At 44.2% G+C, this 18,594-nt stretch overlaps 1 long non-coding RNA gene across 1 annotated transcript; it reads right to left on the minus strand.

The window, feature by feature from the left end:
- Positions 1-1,674: 1,674 nt before the first annotated feature.
- LOC127323336 (uncharacterized) lies at positions 1,675-17,320 on the minus strand. The gene is made up of 2 exons (XR_007865561.2): positions 16,847-17,320; positions 1,675-2,158 (listed from the first exon to the last, which is right to left on the minus strand). It is a non-coding gene; the product is annotated as an uncharacterized lncRNA (long non-coding RNA).
- Between the last annotated feature and the right edge of the window lie 1,274 nt (positions 17,321-18,594).

The following is an 18,594-nucleotide window of genomic DNA, read 5'->3' on the forward strand; positions in this document are numbered from 1 at the left end:
GTTTCCACTACTCGAAACCTGGCCGCATTAACCCACGATCCTGAAAAACTATTGGTCTGTCTCGAGAAATGAGAAGGTCTAGAGGAAATGAGGAGTCCTGCGCGTGCGGAAGGTGCTTTAATCGTGCGAGCATGCATGGGCAAATGAGGAAACTAGGGATTAGTTTCTTTCATGCTAGTCTTACCTTAATAAATGGCAAAGTGAGCACGTTCTAGCAAAAAATTTTATTAATTTAGCAGCTATATTAGTCAATAAGATAGCCTTATGTGCTTATCTTCCTCCACGATATTTATCTTAAAAGAGGAGACTTATTCGAAAATTCAAATGAAATAGATTAGGGGTAAATATCCATAGGGAAGAATTATATGGATTCAATTACAACGAATCAAACTTTCGTTGTATACTCACTATGTCCTCAAATAATTAAGCTAGTGTACGTACGTTAGGAGATTGTTGGATCCAATATATAGCTAGGGGTTTACACTAGATACCTCGTAAATATTGTTTTTTTTTTGTGAAGTTGCAAAATTTCACCATAAATGCTACCCCCAAACGGATTTTGGTTTGGCAGCACGGTGGGACCCTATTCTAGAGCATGCCAACCTTGTCAATCTAAACATATATATAGCTCCTCCAATGCGTTAAGATATTTCTTAGTTAAGTTAATCTTCATTAACTTTGATCAACCTCGTAGGAAAAAGCAACATAAATTATCACACAAAACTAGAAGGATACCCCACGTGTTGCAGCGGGAATATTCTAAGAAATTATATTGTCTAAATGAAATGGTATAATACATATGAAATATGAATTGTCTGTAGAAGTATGCAATATTCAATTGGCCTAAATAGTTGAGATGCTAAATTTAATTCACATTATTTTTTATATTTGATGGCTATAAATTAGCTATGCGGACATTTTAAACAAAAAATGGTGATATAGGTAGCTTGCATGCAAAGATACATCAATAATGATTGTTAGTGGAGATGACATGGATATTTGATTAGCTAATGGAATAGATGATGTGGATGGCTTGCATGTAGCTGGAGGTAGACTAACATTAATTGCAGTTAGTGGGGTTTTGTTTATAAGAATTATAGATTAGCGGGGCTACATTCATATTATATAGCTAGTATCATGTGTGCCATATTGGCAAAATTTGATGTGGCACAACAATAATTAACGAGGAGAGAGATAGGAGTGGTATCATAGTTAGATATTGTATCATAGCACATAAAACTAGAAAACTTGATGCCAAATACATCATGTACACAAATTTGCATTGAGATTCAACAAAACATTAAATATGTTGAAACTATGATACTACCTTATTATATATACTATACATTATAGAGGTGGTATCATAAAATAGTATCATATGCATGTCACGATGCAAGTGGACAGGCCGCCGGCCCATCCGTCCTGTCCGCTCCATCCGCCAACACTAATTGTACAATTAGCGGCTTCTGTGTCCGCTAATCTTCCTGGCCGTTGTTTCCGGTGGACAGCCGCCCGCTCCTACCGGCTCTACCTTTTACAAGCGAAGCAATGCGCTGCTACCTTTCCGGTGAACATCCGCCAACACTAAATTCAGTACACCGGCAATAAATCTGTAGTTGGACACAAACTTAATCTATATGGGTAGCCAAGAATTAAAACAAGTTGAAACTCGTATAGAAAAATTCAGTTTATATTAACTGCATGCCTACATAACTGAACTGAACAGATTCACGAGCTGAAGATTTGCACAAGGCTGTGCACCAATAACAAAAAGAGCAGGGCCTCTCTTTCGAATCTATATATGAAGAATCTATATATGAAATAACGGGGAGGTTAAATTACAGGCTTGGAGCTTTCTACAGAGAGGATAAGTTGTTCCTCGGAATAAAAAAATATCGGTTTCAGAAACTCAAGGATACAAGAAACTGAAACAGTCAGCAACATTGAACTAATAGCAAGTAGTGGTGGCACTCGGCAGCAAAGATATACCAAGATCGACACGGACTGTACCACTTCTGTCTCTATCTTTCTGTCTTTTGTTGGCAACACTAATCTAACATATAGTTGATCGAGGTTAACTGAATAGAAAGAGGACATGATTTATCATGTAGCTCAAGAAGAGACTTGAAGCATCTTCACTAAGACTTTTCAGATGCACCTGCAAAAAGAATAGAAACTCTAAGCCATCCGAACCGCCAAATGGTTATGACAAGAGCCATATCTTTGCATGCCATTCAAGGTGGACAAAACATGATTGAAAACTATTCTCAACCACAGAACACCCTGCATCATATGCTCTAATTTTTTGTAAAAGAGAGCAGAGAACAGAGAAATTGGGTATCGCCAGGACAACCTAGCTATTGTTCTTTCTTGACTTGCACAAGTTCACTTCTTTTGTCCTTGTTTTTGTCCTACATACATAATGGAAAAACTGAATGAGTATAATTTCTTTATTTTCGCACATAATATGTCCCCTTTTAGACTAAAGTTTCTAGTGAGTTTGCAGTTTCGGACCTCCGTTCTGTTCCGCTAACAAACAGATAAATCTTGATACTGGTTATGTCCAACCAAGTATCATGAGTTAACCTGTTCACTAAAGGTCGACGTACTTGAGTTTATAATGTGGACTAGGATTGAGCAAATTAATATCTTCATCACTGGGTACTTGCACGGTTCACGGGGGAGTGGTGTTTTGGAACATGGGAGCATATGCTCCCTATATTTTAAAATGCATCTTACACATATTATAAATTTTAAAAAAATTGAAACAAAAAATTCGCACGTACATCTTCATGTGCTACACGCTCACAAAGTCGTTTCATAGAAAATAACCTTATCATGTGACGTGTGTGAAAAAGATAAAATTCAGTGCTTAAAACAATGCTTTTCACAGGATAAGTTTTCTCTTTTTTACATAGGTCACAAAAAATATTATTTTTTCGTGAAACTTGACGCACACACATATATTATGAAGATGTACATGTAGAATTTTTTGTCAAAAATTTTCCACACTTTGAAATATATTTTATTGGTAGAGGGAGCATACGCACCCAGGAGCCGAATTGAATTTCCGCACGGTTCTACCACTATAGAAGATGCCCGCTTCTTATAGGTAGAGAATCCTAAATGCGTGCTAGCTGTAACCAGCATCAGAAATTTAAAATACTATCATTGCAATAGGACATTGTCTATTGCATCTGACCAAATAGTGTGAGCTGCATGTTTCTTTCCTTCCTTCTCTCAGTTATTAGGTTGTCTTAAAACGTAGCATGTTTTATCTTTTACGGATCCTGTCTTCATAAACAAATCTAGATTTATTTTAATTTTAGAGGATGTCAAGTAGACATACCACAAGGCTTTTCAGAGTAGCACTATGTTAGAACTTCTTTAGATTTTACAAAATCAAGCAGCGTGATAGAGACATTTCGATCTGAACTCTACTTCTATTCATCAGGAAACAACATGAATTAAGTAAAACAATATCAATCCATTTACGCTGTATACATAAAGGTTCACTCAGTAACCAGCTGTACTGCCCTGTTTCTGTATTACTCTGTCTGTCAAAAATAAATGCAGGCAAAGGCTAAGTAACTTAGTACTGGTTATTCCTCACACTCTCTTACAGTACAACGTTAGTTAGTATCATAGTGACAAGGTATTCACTTGTCAATGCCTATGGATTGTAGGCTAGGGTTTAGTTAGAAGTAGAGGGCAAGTAGATCTCGAAGGTTTCAGCCGAAAAGTACTCGACGACTATGAAAACTAGGGTTTGCAGACAATGATTCGATTGATTCTTTGTCCCTCGACTCCCCCTTATATATGAGGTGGAGCCGAGGGATCCGTGCTATACAAGTTTACATAGTCCGGGACGGTTTCTAACTCATCCCGCCAGATCACAAACAACACTTCCTATTACAACTCTATCTTTCCTTAGTAAATCTTGGGCTCCCGAATCTTCTTATTCTTCGGGTATTGGGCTTCCAGTAAACCCCGGGTACCATCTTCGGCAGGCCCATTTGGGATGCCTATGTCAGTAGCCCCCGAGATTTTGCTTGAATCGTAGAGTCAGGGAAAATCTCCATTGTTTATTTTTACTCGAAAGCTTTAACCTTTTATATTTCTTCACATAAAATTCTATATTGTACAGGGATACTGGTAATTGGGGCTAGTTCATCTGACGGATCAGGTACTAGTTAACTGCTCTAGTGGCAATCCGCAAAAACCTACTTCAAAATCACGTCCCCGGACATGATCTCGGGATCTTGGTGTAAACGTCGACAGTGCCGCTTAAGGTCTTACCATTACGTCGAGTCCCGGTCAAATTTATCGGTACCTAACGCGTCCGTTAGGATTTTTCTTCGTATCTGTTGATACGGATAAAAGTAGCAGAGCGCAGTCTTTGGCGATGCCACGCCCAGCAGAACGGATCTGGGGTCTTACCTTCGCAAATTTTGCGGCATTCAGAAATTGATCGCAACTTCGGCGTTCTGAGAATATATTGTCGAGTGCTTTTCCGGCTGTTGGAATGGCACATTTTATCGAGTCATATATGACTTATATTGTTCTCCCGATGGGAGTATATGTAGAGTTAATTATAACTCGAAATATACTCTCTTGTTTTTCTATTTTTGTTAATTTCATCGGGCACGCGAACAGCGTTCCCGATGGGAGTAGCCCCCGAGGCTACAACCAAGAACTTGTGCTTGGTTGTAGGCTCAACATTTTAGTCCACCTTGTCGCTATATTTTCATTACTTCCCAATATGATCTCTTTCTTCTTCTCTCTTTTTTTTATCTCTCGGGTGCGCGAACAGCTCCCGATGGGAGTAGCCCCGAGGCTACAGCCAAGGACTTGTGCTTGGTTGTAGGCTCCCGCAATTTCTATATTTGTCATACTCGAAAATTTACTTTTTTCTGAAGTAGCCCCGAGCATTTGGGCAAAACTTGTATTTGATCAAAGGCTCCCGAAGTATTGAATAATTCTTTCTGTCGTCACTTTTCTTTTATTTTTCTTGTCGACATACTTCCCTTAATCAAATTTACTTCATCCTTCTCGAATAGTCGTGAGTTCTCTGCCCTGTGGGTCCATTGCTTCGACCATGTTGACACGTCGTGCAAGTGGGGGACACACGTCCTCCGCTTTCTGGCGCACGTACGGTAACGCCTATCTCAATAAAAATACTGTTTTGCCCTTGTGTCTAGAAGATCCATTCTCACCACACGATTTCTTCATCCAACGGCACACTGCTTCACCCGATTCTTATATAAACCCTTCTTCAACCTCCGTTCATCCCCTTGCTTGCGCCGCTTACCTGTTCCTCTTCGCAAAACTTCCCCTGCGCCCAACTCTCTCCAATCTTCCGTTCGCACATACATTGCTCTGCCCACTACCGTTGATGCCACCGCGCACGCGTCTGACTCGCCACAAGACGCCGGAATCCAAGATGGCCGCCGAGGATCTTGAGTGGGAGAGATCCAAAATCTCCAATCAAGACATCAACACGCTCGAAGAGGCTCGGCCTCATGACGAAGGAGGACGCCATCCGCTTTCCTAGCGAAGAAAGCTACCCCAAGCCTCCAATGGAGTATCGGGTTAGTTTTGTTGATCACACGATCTGCGGCCTTTCAACCCCAATCCATGATTTCCTCCGCGGCCTTCTTTTCGTTTATGGGATTCAACTGCACCAATTGACTCCCAATTCCATCCTTCACATTTCTATTTTTATCACACTTTGCGAATGCTTCCTCGGAATCCCTCCCAATTGGGCTCTGTGGAAGCGCATTTTCTGCCTCCGCCGTAATGGCTCCCACAACGTCACTTATAACATAGGTGGCGTTGTTATCTGTGTTCGGACTGATGTCGATTATTTCGACGTCAAGTTTCCTGATTCTGTCCAAGGATGGCGCAAAAAGTGGCTCTACATCCACGAAGAAAGCGCCAATTCTGTGGAGCACAACATAGTTCCTTTTGACGGAAGTGCCAGGATTCAGCGTCGCCGTTCTGGGATGCCGAAGCTTCAAGAAGAGAAAAGGCGACAGAGGCGCTCATGGCTCGTATCCGTCATCTTCAAAACACTCGAGGCAAAGAGCTATCTGGTGTTCAAATTATCGCCTACTTCCTTAGGATTAGAGTGCAGCCTCTTCGAGCTCGCAAAAATCCCCTTTGGACGTATTCAGTGAAAATGTGGCCAACAGAATCTCCAGTGATCTTTCTGTAATGGACGGTGAAAACTTGGTTCGAAGAATTTCTCGATTAGGCAAGAAGGATCCTATTCCCTCCTCTGTCGAGTGGAACCATACAAGGCTTCTAATCCTCTTCCCGAGGTATTTTCTCTTCTCGAAGTTCTATCTTGTTCGAATCGTTCCTCGTATCTTATTGCAGTGGTATCTCACTTATTCTCTTTTGTCACTATTTCCTTGTAGAATCATCCTACTATGGCTTCCCTTCCTCCTCTTCCGAGGATGGAGAGGTCGAAGAAAGAGCCGTTGTCGATGATGTCAACCAGGAGACCCCCTCTTTTGTGAATGAACCTTGATTCTCGAAAATCATGCGGGATCTACTGAGAAGGATCCTGCCTCTGAAGATACAACATCAGCTCAATCTCCTCCTCATGCTGTTTCTCCGAAGAGCAACCGGAAAAGGAGCACTGCCGAAGAGTCCGGGACCTCGAAACCCGAAGAAACCGCTCCAGCACCTCCAAAAGCAGCTTATGATCCATACATCGAGAGTATCATCAGCTCGTAGGTTCCTTGCTCTTTTCCTTTTTTATTTGAAGAATTTTATCTTGCCTTGCTTTTATGCTGCCGCTATTTTGTCACAGTGATGATGAAGAAACACCAACTTTAGATGTGGCTGCTCGAACGAGCACGTCACATACTTTAGTTATTTCAGAAAAACCAGTTGAAGGGGAGGAATCGTCGCCTCCTCAACAAAATGTTGATACATCTACTCCTTCGAGCCCCCGTGCCCCTTCACCAAAAAGGGCACGGGTTGAAAAGATTGTTGATCCTGCCCCTCAGTTGGGCAGTTCGTCGCCCCCGCTCCTAGATGATGTAAGTTTGTCGACATCTATATTTTCTTTATTTTGTTTCTTCACATCTTTTTTTTTTTTTTTTATGCCGATGTTTCTCTTACTGTGTTCACGTTGAACAGCCTATGATCAAGGATCTTCTCCGCATCGGTTCCCAATTTATTGGGTACCGTGAATATGCTAATAGAGCCGAAGGTAACGACTTTCATACTTGTCGTTTTTCCTTAATTTGTCACTCCTGTTACTTGCCGCGATTTTTTGATCTTTCTTCTCTCTTTTTCCATATCTCGACAGAGAAACTTGCAGAGGCTAACGAACGCGCCGACGCACTGGCTCAAAAACTTGAGCAAAGTGAGGCGGCTCGCAAGAAAGCCGAACTCGCTGCTAGCAAAGCCAAGGTCGAAGCTGATGAAGCTAAGGCGAAAGCTGCTGGTGTCGAAGAACTGCAGAAGAAACTTGAGGATGCGACAGCTGCCTTGGATGAGCACAAAGCTGCACAAGCTTCTCGTGACGAAGGAATCCTCAAGCGTTTGAAGTCGCAAAGTCGACGTACTCTGAGTAATATTATCAATCCCTTTTATTTTACCGCACTTCTGTTTCTTGGTTGTTGGTGATGTCTTGTCTCGTGTGGCAGCCCAAACAAACCAGGATTTTGATCTGGATAATCCTGTCAACGATCCTCTCCTTGACGCACTTTCTCTTACGGAGTTTCACGGGCGCGAAATTCGTGAAGGCGTGGCAAATGCTAATGCAGGATTGTCGGCGTTGTTCCCTTATTTCTTCCGAAGAAAGAAGAACCCGCAACTTTCCTTAACCTCGCCAAGATGTTTAATGCTTCGGAAGACCTGGGATTGAAGATGCGTCGGGAGAATATGAAGGTTCTTGTGTCGAGAGTACTGTTGCCCTGGTTCTTGCCGACAGCCAACGTACGCTTGATTGGATGAAGGTTGGCGACACCGATCAGATAGAGCGATCAAGATGGAGGTCGCTGATCAAGGCGGCCAAGCCCAACACGAAGAAGATCTTGGCGTATCCGGGGATCAAGCCAGCTTCAACTCCTAGCTCCTCGAGGCCGGAGGTCTAGTTGCATGCCTCTCGTTTTTCTTTCTGTTTCTTTTGCTTCGTCGCCAAAGTAGTCATTTGGCGACACGTACTTTCTTAACTCCACTGTAATGCCCTTGTAATTATTCCAAGAGATTAATGAAGACTTCTATCTTTGCTTGTTATTTGATGTTGTCTTGTTTATTTTTCAGTTGATATTTGATAACTATACTCCATCTTCTGCTCCTTCCAATGTTTCGCCTTCTTCCCGCGCGAGGAAAGCTTTTGGTGATACCGCTCCTGTCGACGATACCTTGTTGCAAGAACTGGATGAACTTCGGCAACAACTTCAGTATGCGAAGAAGCAAACACTTGTGATGATGGAGCAATCTCGTAAGTCATCTCGAAGCCGAAAAAATTGCTCTTCAACAAGCTCGCGAGGCTGTAGCTGCTAAGGAAATTGCTGCTTCCGAGGCTGAAAAGGCGACTATTCGAGAAAATTTCATGCTCGAATTAATGAATGAAGCCGATGCGTATATGTCGGGTATGCCTGTTTCATCTGCTGTTATCCTTTATCTGCATACTATTGTTTCTTTGAAGGTTTCCGTTTTTTTTTTTTTTTTTTGATAGGTGCCTTTACTGATGCTGCTGCCGAGGAAGAGAGGGTGAATGCTAGGACAACCCTCCTTGTTAATCTCTCCTTGGACCATGGTTCTTTGTTTTGGGCTACCCCGGAAAGGACCCGCCAAATTGTCAGATTTCAAGATCGCGCCTCTCAAACTCGTGATTTCCTCGACTTCTGTACCAAGACCTTGTCCATGGTTTACAACTCCATGTTTCCTCGGAACGTCCAACCAAAAACTCTTCCTGAATTGATGGAAAGGTTCAAGGATGCTCGCAGATCCATGATTTTGTCAAAGCTCAACTAGTAGCTGGCGCCGCATTTGCTCTTATCATGCTCCAAATCGCCACTCGAAGCTTGACCTTACCCGGGTTGTCGAGAAGGTTCACCAAAAAGTAAAACGTCGGAGAGTTGGTGTTGACAGGATTAACACGAAGGTTACGCCTATAGCCGAAGAAATGATTGAGGACCTACTTCGGATGGATGCCGACTTTTTGCCGATGGCCATTATGCCGATTTTCTTGGTGCTGCTCCCGAGGAAAACAGGGTTACTCTTGATGACATATTGAATCAAGACTAGTTAGTTTCTTCTTGTAGATATTTTTTCTTTGTAATCCACGACTATATTGTAAAGCAATCATTATATTTCTCTGTTTGTTTAGCCCCGAGTGTTTCGGTGACTCTTTACTATATTTGTATACTTGCGAGGTTTTGAACCAAGGCATTTATATATTTAAGGCGAATATGAGCCCCCAAGCTTTTTATTGAGTACTATTTTGTATTTTTGTTGACTCACGAGGTATTTGAATACCAAGGCAAGTTTTTCCTTTTGTTGATGAACTATATTGAAATTCGTCGGAGCGAAGACTTTGGTCATGTCGATAAAGAAGAAAAGTTATATTGTCACTATCTTTATTATATTGCAGCACCGCGAGCCCGCCTCATTAAAAACCTTCTCCGGCCCCACTCGGTGCCCCGAAAAAGGAAAAGAGTGCGTCTGAAAACTCGCGGGCGTTTCAGTACATTGAAGCTTTACAAAGACTATATTTTGACTCTAGGCGTAAAAACGCCTAAGTTGCGCCACGTTCCAGGGGTTTGGCTCCTCCACCCCTGTCTTCTTGTCCTTTATTCTGTATGCTCCTCCTCCAATTACTTCCGTGACAATGTAAGGGCCAAGCCATGGTGACTCGAGTTTTTCATGACTTTTTTGCGTGAGCCGAAGAACTAGGTCTCCCACCTGAAAAGATCTTGGCCGCAAACGTCGACTGTGGTAATTCTTCAAATCCTGTTGATATTTGGTTACCCGAGATAATACTTCATCTCGAGCTTCATCAAGTGCGTCGACGTCGTCTTCTAGCACTCTTCTCGACGTTTCTTCATCATATTCAGCGACACGTGGAGAGTTGTGCTCTATCTCGATTGGTAGTACCGCTTCGCTCCATGAACCAGGAAAAACGGAGTTTCTGCGTTGCTGTGTTTGGTGTTGTTCGGATGCTCCACAACACGCTTGGTAGTTCTTCTGGCCATGTATGTCGAGCTTTTTCCAGTGGTCCTAATAAGCGCTTCTTGATACCATTGCAGATGATGCCATTGGCTTTTCTCGACTTGCCCATTGGTTTGAGGATGTGCAACTGACGCAAAGTTCAGCTTAATACCCACCTCTTCGCAATAATCTTTGAATTCATGGGATGTGAAGTTGCTGCCGTTGTCTGTGACGATCTTTGTGGGGCACTCCAAATCTGAAGACGAGGCCTTTTACGAATTTTACTGCGGATGCTCCATCTGGTGAATTTATCGGCTTCGCTTCTATCCACTTTGTAAACTTATCGACAGCTACTAGCATGTACTCCTTTCCTCCTGGCCAGGATTTGTGTAACTTACCCACCATATCAAGTCCCCATTGAGCAAAGGGCCAAGACAATGGTATTGGTGCTAACTCGCTCTTTGGAGAGTGAGGTTTTGCGGCGAACCTTTGACATGCGTCGCAAGTTCTTACTATGTCCTTGGCGTCCTCGATTGCTGTCAACCAGTAGAATCCTGCCCGAAAAACCTTGGCTGCGATAGCTCGACTACTTGCGTGGTGGCCACATATTCCTTCGTGTACATCCTTCAGGATTATTCTTCCTTCTTCGGGTGTAACGCACCTTTGCAAAACGCCTGAAATACTTCGCTTATACAATTCTCCCTTGACCACCGTAAAAGCTTTGGAGCGTCGAATTACTCGCCTTGCTTCAACTGGATCATCGGGTATTTCTTTCCTCATGATGTATGATATGTACGGCTGCATCCACGGTATCTGTATCACCATGACCAAGTCCTGATCCTCTTCTTCGTCCTCTTGCTTTTCCTTGGCAGCCCCCGAGGGTTTCTTCTCCTTCTTTTTTGACTTTGTTGGCTTAGTGGATCTCTCTGTTATCTCTTCCCGAATACACCCGCGGGATTGGAAGGCACCGTGACCCGATGTTTGCAAGAACGTCGGCTTCGTCGTTGCTCAACCTGCTAATATGATTTACTTCGCATCCATCGAATAACTTTTCAAGCTCGTTGTACACCTCCTTGTATGCCATCATGCTATCATTGATTGCATCACATTGGTTCATAACTTGCCGAGCCACCAACCGTGAGTCGCCAAAGATTTTTAATCGAGTTGCTCGCAGCTTTCGCCATCTTCATCCCGTGTATGAGAGCCTCATATTCTGCTTCATTGTTAGATGCGTTAAGGAACGTCATCCGAAGGATGTACTTCAATTTGTCGCCTTCAGGTGATATGAGTACTACTCTGCGCTGACTCCTTCTAGTCTCTTGGACCCATCAAAGTTCATGGTCCAAGTTCTCGATAAATCTGGTGGTCCTGTATTTTGCAACTCCATCCATTCTCGCGATGAAGTCCGGCAAGATTTGCGACTTTATTGCTTTTCTTTTTCATACGTGATGTCCCGAGGGGAAAGTTCTATTCCCCAAAGGGAGACACGACCCGTAGCTTCCGGGTTATTCGGTATATTTGACAAGGGAGCTTCATTGACCACTATGATCGGGTGTGCCGAAAAATAGTGGCGCAATTTTCGTCTTTGTCGTGAACACTCCATATGCTAGCTTTTGGTACCGAGGGTACCTTTGTTTTGAAGGTGACAAGACTTCGCTCACGAAGTATACCGGCCGCTGCACTCCATGGATTTTCCCTTCTTCCTCTCTTTCGACAACTAATACCGTGCTAACCACTTGGGGCGTGGCTGCAATATACAGCAGAGAGGTTCCTTTTCCTTTGGAGCCACCAGGATTGGTGGTGTCGAGATTTTTCGCTTCAGATCCTCGAAAGCTACGTCGGCCTCTTCGTTCCACCGGAATTTATCTCCTTGTTTTATCAGCGCATAAAATGGTAACGCTTTTTCTCCTAACCTGGCGACGAACCTGCTCAAAGTCGCGACTCGCTTGATTAGTCGCTTTGTATTTCTTTCAACTTTGTTGGCTTTCTCATTGTTACTATGGCTTGTATTTTGTCGGGATTTGCTTCAATCCCTCTTGCCGAAACTAGAAACCCCAGAAGTTCTCTATTTGGGACGCCAAAAGAACACTTCGTCGGGTTCGGTTTGAGGCGAGAATTTGTCGAGGTTGTCAAAAGTTTCTTTGAGATCCTCGATCAATGTTGTCCCCTTTTTTGATGTTATGACGACATCATCGATGTATACTTGCACGTTTTTCCCGATCTGTGTTGCTAAACACTTCGCATCATCCTCTCGATATGTTGCTCCCGCATTTTTTAGACCAAAGGGCATTGTTTTGTAGCAAAACACGCCGTAAGGTGTAATAAACGCTGTCTTGGCTTCATCATCTTCTTTTAATCTGATCTGGTTATAACCAGAGTATGCATCCAAGAAGGAAAGACGTTCGCAACCTGCCGTGGAGTCGATAATTTGATCGATCCTTGGGAGGGAAAGTGATCCTTAGGACAATGTTTATTGAGACACGTAAAGTCGACGCACATGCGAAGGACCTGTCGTGTTTTTCTTCGGCACCATCACCGGGTTAGCTACCCATGTGGCTTACGTAGATATTTCTCCGATAAAACCAGCTTCTTCGAGTCGATTTATTTACTCGAAAGCATGGCTTTGCGGTTTGGTTCCGAAAAACGCCGCAAAGGTTGTACGATTGGTTTTATTTGTTGGATCCAAATTTAGGTGGTGCTCGGCAAGTTCCCTGGGTACTCCTGGCATGTCATTGGACACCATGCAAAGATTTTCCAGTTCTCACGGAGGAACTTGACGAGCGCTTTCCTATGCGATATCCATATCGTTTGCGATAGATGTCGTCTTTTTGGATCCGTCGGGTGAATCTGCACCTCCTTAGAATTTTTCTCTGTGTTGAAAGTTGATTCTTTATTTGGCCTTCCAACAGCTGGCAAGACGTCGTAATCAGTCATGCTTTTTGACGCCAAGTACTCGGCTTGCATCCCGAAAGTTTCGCCAACTCCGTGAAAATCCTTGTCGCACTTATCGGCTAAGGCAAAGCTTCCCTTGACTGTGATTGGTCCTCTTGGTCCGGGCAACCTCCACAACAGGTATGTATAGTGTGGTACCGCCATAAATCTAGCATATGCTGGTCGTCCCAACAGAGCGTGGTATTGTGATGGAAAATCCACGACTTCAAATTCGAGCTTCTCGATTCTATAATTTTCTCGGGTCCCAAATTGAACATCGAGATTGATTTTTCCCAATGGATAACTTGGTTTCTCTGGTGTAATGCCGTGGAACCTTGTGTCTCGTTGGTTTCAAGTTTGCTAAGGATATGTTCATCTTCCTCAATGTATCTGCATACATGAGGTTCAAGCTCTTGCCGCCGTCTATGAACACTCGAGAGACATCAAATCCTGCGATAACCGCCGCGAGAATAAGTGCCGATCGCCCTGGTCGAGGAACTTGTCGCGGATGATCTGCTATTGTGAAGCCGATATCTTGTCCCGACCAATTAAGGTACTCAATCGTTGGTGGAGGCATTTTCTCTGCCATAAACACTGTCGTGAGATTACTTTTTGAGCTCTATTGGACGGCCTTCCCTTGAATCATCAACACTGCTCCGTTGGAATTAGGATCAACATAGGGTGGTGGTGCAGGTGCTGCCGCTATTCTTAGCCGGTGTCGATTGTCCTCTGTAATCGCGGGAGGTGGCGGGAGATGAACCTCGCTCCTAGGCTCCCGAGGGTTTCTCTGCTGCTCGAGCGTGAGCATTTTCTCGCGTATCTGAACATTGCCTGAAAATTTCGACGGTCTTTCTGCAGGTGCCCCGACCGTCTTTTCCCGTTCTTGTCGAGGAAGAAGTGCATCCGGCACGGTCCGTTCAGCATTTCCTCGGGGGACACGAAAGGTCTTGGAAACCTCGGCCCACTATTTTGCCTCGTTGCGTGAATCATCCCTATTATCACCTCGCTGTTCACCGCTTCTCCGGTAATCATCTCTGATGCCACCTGTAGTTGTCCTAAAACCTGCCGAAATTTTTACAGGGGCGGCGTAGTTCTGGAAAGTCCGAGGAAATATTCGCCTCGGTTGATAGTTTCGACCACGGTCCTCCTCTCGGCGACTGTGTCGTTTGTTGTGGACAGCGTCTTCTCCATCTCGCCCATTTATTTGCTATCTCCATTAACGCGGATCTTGTCCTTGGATTGGTCCTTCCCAAATCCTCGACAAAGTCTCCACGCGACTCTGCGACAAACGCATCTATTGCTCTCTCGTCGAGATATGTTTTCTGCGAGTTTTTGATGATATTCCACCTCTCGGATGTACTTTCTCATTGGCTCATCTGGCTTTTGTCGACACGCTCTCAACTCCTCTAACGATGCGGGTTTTTTGCACGTGGATCTGAAGTTCTTGACGAACACGTCCTCGAAACTTTCCAGTGTCGATGGATCCCGGAGCGAGTTTCTTTATCCATGATCGTGCGGCACCACTCAGGTGCACCTGGATGCTTTGCATGGCTGTTGCCCTAGTTCCTCCTGTCGGCTTCACCGTCTCCAGATAGTCGACTAGCCAATCCTCTGGATCTTGAAGGCCGTCGAATTTCTTGAAATTATCGGGTAACTTGAATCCCGAGGGGACTCGTTTTCGGACTCTCCTCGTGAAGCATGGTAAGCCGCACATATCTTCGTCGTTAAGTTACGGGATTGCCGATGATCCCTTCGCTTTGCCGCGCTCTGTCGACTCTTGCTTGTGCTGTTTGTGTCTCTTGCTCCACTTGGCCCTTCAGTCTTTGCCGCCGTTGCTTCTTTGCGGGTCGCGGACTATTTTGCCTTGCCACTCCTTCGGGAGGCGTTGATATAAACGCTGTCCCCATAGCTCCAACTCCTGCTACCGCCATATTGTACAGTGTTTCCCTTGGGTCACCCGGAGGTGGTTTAGATGCAAGGATAAAAGCATGTGTCGCCATATACCCAGCCTCTGGTGTCTTAGGGATGATGTTTCCTCTTGTATCTATCGACATAAAGGACATGTCGAGGTTTTGAACCAAGTGCTCTCTTTCCGCTTCGGGTATGTGTTGCAGTCTTGACCTTGCTCGTTCCGCGCCTCCCGATGGCTATCACCCGTAGTTCTAGATTGTCGACTTAGATCTGCCCTTCTCTGCTGGATGCGAAGCTGCCTCCTTTCTCTGTTCAACTCAAATTGTCTGTTTTTCCAATTCCCTGGCAGCTCGTGCGAGCCTATATTGATATGCTTGCAATTCTTCCGGTGTGGCTGTGGTAGCCATTGGTTACGTGCCGTTCATAGCTCTCGCAGCTCTGTCCCACGCTGCTTGTGAAAGTTGAACTCTATCTCGCGGCTCGGCCCGACGTATTTGTTGCCCAAGCCTTGTCGCAGATTGGAGGGATCGACGTATGGATTTCCCAAACCGTCGAAAGCCTCGATGTCTCTTCTTGATCTTCAATGGCGTAAATCTGATGATACTTTGTACTCAGATCTATGTTGGGTTTGGTGACATCGTCGTTGAGATTGATGAAGACCTTGCCCATTGTCAAAGATTTGTCGATGAAGTCGTAACTGTCGACATTGCTTGAACCATCGCTTATATATGAATCCGCAGATGACTCAAACGACATGTCGTTGAAGATCTTGGCGAGTTTCTCTCTTGCTCTGATGCTGACGTAGCGTGTCGCCGAGGTTTCTTCTTCTCCTGATTCGTTTGACGATGTATAGCTTGAAAAATCGGAATCGGCCACTGATGATTCCGACGAAATCGGAATCTCGACACGATACGATCCTTCCTTCTCGACGCGAAAGTGGAACCTTCCGAACGTCATCTCCATGGGCTCCGCCAGATACGCATATGCATCCAAACGGGAGGGTGGGTGAGGAACAAAATCGACAAGACCAGTAGCGATCTGTTTACCTCGATCCATTGTGTTGCTTGCGGTTGACGATGTCGAAGATCTTGAGCGTGCCATCGAGATCAGCTCCTTACGCCTCTAATTCCCACAGACGGCGCCAATTGACAAGGTATTCACTTGTCAATGCCTATGGATTGTAGGCTAGGGTTTAGTTAGAAGTAGAGGGCAAGTAGATCTCGAAGGTTTCAGCCGAAAAGTACTCGACGACTATGAAAACTAGGGTTTGCAGACAATGATTCGATTGATTCTTTGTCCCTCGACTCCCCCTTATATATGAGGTGGAGCCGAGGGATCCGTGCTATACAAGTTTACATAGTCCGGGACGGTTTCTAACTCATCCCGCCAGATCACAAACAACACTTCCTATTACAACTCTATCTTTCCTTAGTAAATCTTGGGCTCCCGAATCTTCTTATTCTTCGGGTATTGGGCTTCCAGTAAACCCCGGGTACCATCTTCGGCAGGCCCATTTGGGATGCCTATGTCACATAGAGAGGCTAGCTGAATCGCTTCCACAGTCTCTTCAATTGCAAGGTATGCACCCAGGCACACATGACACTTTCTAAATTCAGCAGAACAAAAAAATTACTACAGCATCATCTGCCTAATCATCCATGATTTGACCTACACATGCATGGAAAGCTTGAACAACATATAAGCAACCTGAGACAACCATCAGATATATATCATTGAACAGAGACAATACTTGACCTTAAGAACTACAGACTGAACTTAAGCAAAGATGGCATCGATGGGGAAGAGAGGATCAAAGAAGGGTTGCTACCTGTCCCGCCGGATCCCTGGCCTCTTGCTCTGAAGGATTCTTGTGCACCTCCTTGTCTGCTAGATTCGTTCCCTCCTCCACCGGATTCTTGCCCTCTCCCACCTCCGCGCCCATCTCTCCAGAGGCAGTGACGGCAAGGGAGCCGGGGTCGCAGAAGGAAAGGTGTTGGGCGGATACGAGCGGGGTGCAGGGAGGCGGCGAGCTAGGTGCAGACGTTCACGTGCTGGGCAGAGACGAGAGAGACGAGCAAGGCGCCGGCCCGACGGCGGCGACCAGCGTGGCGGCGGCCCTATCTACTCTGTTTCCTTTGCTACGAGCGATAGCCTTTTTTTTCTTAGCGGGATGGACGGCCTGACGGGCCAAATAGATACAGTCAGTGAAGCCGCTTGGCTTATGTGGCCTAGCCGCTAGGCCGTTTGGGCCTTTTTAGCGGCGCGGACGAAGCGGACGAGCGGATATCCGCCTCCGCCTGCATCGTGATATGCATGATACTAGTGCATGATACCTCTCGTTGTGAGCATATACTACCTCCATCCAAATGCTTAAAGCCCATATTTTTTCCACAAAGTCAAACTATATTAAGTTTTGACTAAGTTTTTATAAAAAAAATCATTAGAAAGTCAATTAAAAAATTAGTATTATTAGATGGATAATGAAATATATTTTCATGTGCTATCTACAAAATATCATATTTATTGACAAATTATTCTAAAATTTTGGTCAAATTTTACTTGCTTTGACTTTTCCAAGAAAATATAAGGCTTAAGCCTTGGGATGGAGGTAGTATATATAGCTAGTTACCACTCCCTCTCTATGATAAAATAATGTCACGAAAATACTTTGGAGTGTGTGATGTTACTAGCTAAGTTACTCTCACTATGAGCAGTCTTAGCTAAGAAACTGCACTTGCACGGAACCGTATGCAAAATACAATCATAGCCCAATCACATGCATGCATGTCCCAAAAATCATTAAATGTAGATACAATGCTTAAGGCTGCTCATAGTGGAGAGTAACTTAGTCTAGTAACATATGTCATGTTACTAGTCTAAGTTACTATCTCCATAGTGGGTAGTAACTTAGATGTGGTTTCATACAATGTGTCATTAATTATGTTGTAGACTCATATTGCTTTGGGATGTGTGATGTTATGGTAACATAGCTAATTACCACCTCACTCTCTTTTTTCTTTTATTGTCATGTCATTTTACCAAAATGCCTTGAGACGTGTGGTGTTACCACCTATGTTACCCCCACTATGAGCAGTCTAAGAGACAATGCATTGGAGTAGTACTGGCGTATCTTACCTAGCTAGGGTAACATACGAGCCAATGCATTGTGAAAATCCTTATTTGCTAACATAACTATCTTTCTATCTTGCTTGAACAATATTTAGACATAACTTTCTCAAATGGGCAAATAATTAAAATATCGGGATATTCTGGAACTTCTTTTCCTATTCAAAGAGAGTCAATCCTCCACAATGGATATCATTCTACGGCTTTAGAATACACAAATAGGCTCACTAGGACGCATTTTCCAAGCTGACCAGTTAGCACTATAAGCTAAAATAGCTGTGTGGAGAGCTCGACATAAGTAGTTACTTCTAAATTCCACTCAAAAAAGTAGTTACTTCTAAATGGACTTCTCTAGTGGGAATCTATAGGCCGCTCGGAAGGCCCAAACAAGGGTGTGAGTCGAAGGGGGGAATTATATGCCCCGCTTACTAGGGGACACACCTGTCTGAA

Source organism: Lolium perenne, chromosome 1, assembly GCF_019359855.2.
Source record: "Lolium perenne isolate Kyuss_39 chromosome 1, Kyuss_2.0, whole genome shotgun sequence".
Classification (NCBI taxonomy): Eukaryota; Viridiplantae; Streptophyta; class Magnoliopsida; order Poales; family Poaceae; genus Lolium; species Lolium perenne.